The sequence below is a fragment of the Lontra canadensis genome, unplaced genomic scaffold (assembly GCF_010015895.1).
Source record: "Lontra canadensis isolate GAN:19392208 unplaced genomic scaffold, GSC_riverotter_1.0 scaffold89, whole genome shotgun sequence".
Taxonomy (NCBI): Eukaryota; Metazoa; Chordata; class Mammalia; order Carnivora; family Mustelidae; genus Lontra; species Lontra canadensis.
The window spans coordinates 1-4,962 of NW_022631083.1; the positions used below are offsets into that span (position 1 = coordinate 1).

The following is a 4,962-nucleotide window of genomic DNA, read 5'->3' on the forward strand; positions in this document are numbered from 1 at the left end:
GCGGGCATGCGAGCGTGTGTGCGGGAGGGGTGTATGGTTGGGTGATGGCGTGGCGTGTGAGGCCGGGGAGCAGCTGCGGGACCCGGGGGCATGTGGGAGGGAGGTGGCGGGTGGGTGCGTTTCCGCCGTCTGGGTGGCCACGGGGTGGTCGCCTTGGGAGGAGGGCTCAGGCCCGGACAGAGCCCTCCCGGGACAAGGACCACCGGCCTCCCGGCGTGCCACGCCGCGCCGCAAGGTCGGTGCCACGGAATCTCCGAGCGCCACGCTCGACACCGCCAATGGGTGGCGGAAAAGGGCCGGAGACACCACGTGTCCAGGTCCCCCCGACAAAGCGGAGCACGAAGTCTCAAGCTAGCCGCTCCCGCGGCAGGGCCCGGAGGCCACTGCCATGTCAACTCTGTCACCCTGACGCTTGGCCCAGCGTCACCCAGCGTGACCGCAGGAGAGAGACCCTCAGCGTGCACCGACAAAATCCCGGGGCCCACGGAAACGGCAAGCCCTGGGACATCAGGCGCTGGCCCTACGCCGCCCCAAGGCCCTAGCGAGAGGAGAGGGGGCTTGGACTCCGCGCCAGGCGCCACCTCCCGTGCACTCCGCCGAAAGGCCCTGCCGGGTCAGGCAGCACAGCTCATGGCAAGCGGTCCCCGTGACTCGCTGAGGGCCAGCTGGCCCCCCGCCCGAACGCAGGACCCATTCCCACCCAGGGCACGGGTGTGTCCACGGCCAGCAGGCTTCGTGGGCCCCGCCCCTGAGGGAACGAGCGCTCATTGGGCAGGTCGGTCCACGTGCGCAAGCTGCGGCCTGCACGGCTTGTCCCCCCCACCCTGGGCTCCTACGGGCCTCGCTCCTCCAAGGCAGGGATCTTGAAACGCACGGCCACGAGCACAGCGGACGTTTCCGTCGGACACCGTGGGGGACGCTAGGCAGGCCCCCTCGCCCAGCGCAGGACAGAGGACCCTGACCCTGGCGACATCGTTCACACACTGCGGCACCGCGGAAAGGCGCGAGCAGCGAGAGAAGGAGGCCATCACTCCTCCAGCGCCACGACATCCGAACTTTGCCCGGCTTTCGTCCGGCCAGGGCGCAGCGCCGGACTGGGATCCGTGCTCCCGGGCCTTGCCCTGCCTGGGTCCAGGCTAGCAAGGACGGGTCTCGAGCGTCCGACCCTCCCACGGGGCTCCGGGCCATCTGGTCCACCAGGCACAGGGACCTCCTGAGAAATACCTACAGCCGCGCGGGCCCTGGCCCGGCGGGGGGCAAGGCCTCCGTGGCTCCCATGGCCTGCGCCGGCGGACGCCGTCCCGGCCGTGCTGGGGTCCATCGCAATCGCACTCCTCCGGGACCCGGGGAACATGCCCACCGAAGGCCGCTCCTCGGGGACGGAGAGCCCAGGGGTTGTCCGCGAAGGGACCGAAACGCGGCCCCGGGGCACCCCGAAGCCGGCCCCCGTAGCCACCAGTCGGCCGCTCCGCGGGGACGGGTGCTGTAGGGCACGGCCCCCACAGCCCTCGAAGCCATGACCGGGTGTGTCCGAATACAACCAGAGGCTCGGGCCGCGCAGCTCCCCGCCAGCAGTCCGCCTGCCTTCCTCCGCCGGCCCTCCATTTTCGGGCGAGGCCAAGAGCCGGCACGGCGGCTCCACTTTCGCCCCGGGGTCACGGCACGGGCCTTGTGGGGCCCCACTGGGCCTCCACGGGGATACCTCCAGGTGCTCTCAAGGGCAGCGTCCTGGCCGTGGGCCTCTGCCCGCTACCCACAAGCGCCCGGGGCGCACCACTGATGCCACCGGGTGGAGGGGCCCGGGCACGCTTCGCTGCTTGCCCGGCCCGGGGCTCTCCTCGCAACCCATGGCGTCTGCCGCTGCCAGCCTCTACCACACGCTCCCCCAGGAGCTCTGCCTGAAGCGCCGCCCTGGCCCACGCTGCTCCGGGACCGGCGCTCACAGGGCCTCGCCCAGTGCCTCCCTGTGGGCCTCCCACGCCCGGGATGCCATCTGCCCGACTCGCCACAAGACGCCGGCCACGCCTCCGAGGACCTCGGTGCCGGCGAAGGCGGGCAAACGCCTCCCGGGCCCTGAGCCGCACACGCCACTTTCCCAAGCCGAGGACCCTCGGGGGCTAGAGCTCGTGGTGTTGGTGGTGCTGGTGGTGCCGGCGGTGGCGGTGGTTGCGGCGGCGGCGGCGCCGGCCCTGGCGGCGGTGGTGGTGGCTGGCGCCGTGTGACCCAGGGGAAGCTGTCCCTCACTCCTACCTTCTTCCCCAGGGGAGACAACGTGCTGGACCTCAGTTTCGATGAGAACGACGGTAGGGAGTTCTCACTCATTTTGTTCAGCTTTTCCAAGGAATGCAGAATGAGGGAGTCATCATCGATCCGAGCACATTTGGGGACGCCGGGCCAACTGAACGGGCCAGGCTGGGGGGCTCAGAGGGCTAAGCCGATGGCCTCAGAGCCCTGCAGCAACGCGGCCCGTCCGGACCCACGCCCCTCAGCCAGAAGAACGGTGCAACCTCGCACCGGGAGCCAGACCCCGCTCGCCACAAGGCTCGCGCGCACTGGCAGCCTCTCGGGCAGGCGCGGGGAATCCCACCGCCAACGGTTCCACCTGAGACAATGGAAGGCTTACCGTCTCGCCGATCCGTCCGCAGGGTACCCGCGCTGGACCGCACTTCTTCCGCGGTCCCGGCCCGGCCCCGCACATCCAAGGACGGGAAGACCATCTTCTCGGGGCCGACCGGTAACCCGCCTGGCGTGGCCACCGCACCTGACAAGTGTGGACAAGGAGCACGCACGCATGAGCCACGGACCCAGGGGACGCGGCTCGCCACGCGGCTCAGAACGGGCCTGGGGGGAAGCCGTGACTCTGCCTTTTCCTGACCCTCTGTTCCGCAGGCTTGACGGCAGCCGGGCAGATTGCCACGTGCGCCGCACTGGCAATGCCTCGGACGCTTGGGTCCCCGGGGGTCGGTGTGAGCCTGTGTCAGCCGAGTGTGTGTGGCTGTGTTCTCGGGACAGTGTGTCTCTGTGCGTTTCGGCAGGGGCGCGGGCATGCGAGCGTGTGTGCGGGAGGGGTGTATGGTTGGGTGATGCCGTGGCGTGTGAGGCCGGGGAGCAGCTGCGGGACCCGTGGGCATGTGGGAGGGAGGTGGCGGGTGGGTGCGTTTCCGCTGTCTGGGTGTCCATGGGATGGTCGCCTTGGGAGGAGGGCTCAAGCCTGGACAGAGCCCTCCCGGGACAAGGACCACCGGCCTCCCGGCGTGCCACGCCGCGCCGCAAGGTGGGTGCCACGGAATCTCCGAGCGCCACGTTCGACACCGCCAATGAGTGGCGGAAAAAGGCCGGAGACACCGCGTGTCCAAGTCCCCACGTGTCCAAGCTGTGCCTCTGCCAATTCCTGACCCTCAGTCCCGCATGCTTCGTGGCAGCCAGGCAGGATGCCATGTGCGCTGGCCAGGCAAGGTCGCGGACGCGTGGGTCTCCGTGGGTTCGGGTGTGAGTCTCTCTATGCCGAGCGTGTTTTCGTGTGTTCGCGGGTGTGCGTCTGTTTGTGTGTGTGTTTTGGGGCACGTGCATGGAAGCGTGTGTGCGGGAGGGGTTTAGCGTTGGGTGTGGCCGTGGCATTTGAGGGCGGGGAGCCCTTGCGTGCCGAGTGCATGTGGGAGGCAGGTGGCGGTTGCCTGTGTTTCTGCTGTTCGGGTGTCCACAGGGTAGTTGCCTTTGGGAGGAGGCCTCAGGCCCGTACAGGCCCTCCTGGGACAAGGTCCCTTTGCCACCTGGCCTCCCACACTGCGCCACAAGATCAATGCCACGGGATCTACAATCGCCACTTTTTACACCCCCAGGGTGTTGTTGAACAAGGTAAGAGACACCCGTGTCCAAGTCCTTCTGGCCCCGTACAGCACGCTGTTTCCGCACTCTTGGCAGGAAGGGAGGCCTCTGCGATGTGGTGTTTGTCTTGCTGACATGTGTCGCAGCGTAACTGGAGGAGACAGATTTCTCAGCAAGCATCAATAAAATTACAGGGCCCACTTGAAGCTGGCCACTCCCGGGACTTGAGGTCCAGGCCTTACTTACGCTGACCCAAAGCCCTAGCCAGAGTTGAGGCGGCCATGAACTCCGCGCTAGGGGTCATGTCCACACACTCTGCTGAAAGTGCCTTGCGGGGCAGGCAGCACAGCCTTGGCAGTCGGTGCCCCTGTCCGGTTGAGGGCCAACTTAACTCCCGACTGAATGCAGGGCCCATTCCCACCCAGGGCACGGATTAGGGGCCTTTGTAGGCCGTGTCTCCAAATAAACGTGCAAATACACCTTGCCCGGTACACCTCTGTTCGGTGGTGAGGCCATATTCCACCATCTTGATTTGTATGTCAATAGAATTTTCTGTATAGTAATTTTGAAATTATGATTTTCATGTCAATTAGTGTAGGAGTAAAATATTGCCAAAATTATTTTTTTAAATATGTTTTCCTTCATAACATGGAATTCAATAAGCTAATGAAAAATATTTTAATATTTACAAAGTATGAATACTTATATACGTACTGAGCATATGGTTTTCTGACTTGCCTTTGGTTAAATAGATAATGCTCTTTTTTAAGGAAGCTCCATTTTCATTATGGTGATTGAATTTACCACCCCTGTTCAAGAGCTGATTGAAATGTTGTCCAAAAGAGGAAGACTCTTGAATATCCTGAGAGCATCAATCATCAGGCCCCAAGAAACACAGTATTCAATAATATTCCTTGGTAATGTACTATCCACTATTTAGAGTATTTATATATGATATTTTAACATTTTTTCCAAGTCTAATAAAGAGCAAAGTGCATTATTGAAATTATTGAGTTCAATTAATTTGAATCTTCCAAAATGGCAAGTTTATATCATATTTTAAACTTTTTCTTGAAGTATAATAATGATACAGTAATGTGCATGATTTTAATTATAGAAGTAAGTTCATATTCATCT

The 4,962-nt window shown here is 62.8% G+C and overlaps 1 non-coding gene across 1 annotated transcript; it reads right to left on the minus strand.

Moving 5' to 3' along the window:
* Positions 1–2,277: 2,277 nt before the first annotated feature.
* LOC116854291 lies at positions 2,278–2,372 on the minus strand. The gene has a single exon (XR_004380125.1). It is a non-coding gene; the product is annotated as a small nucleolar RNA SNORD116 (small nucleolar RNA).
* Positions 2,373–4,962: the final 2,590 nt, after the last annotated feature.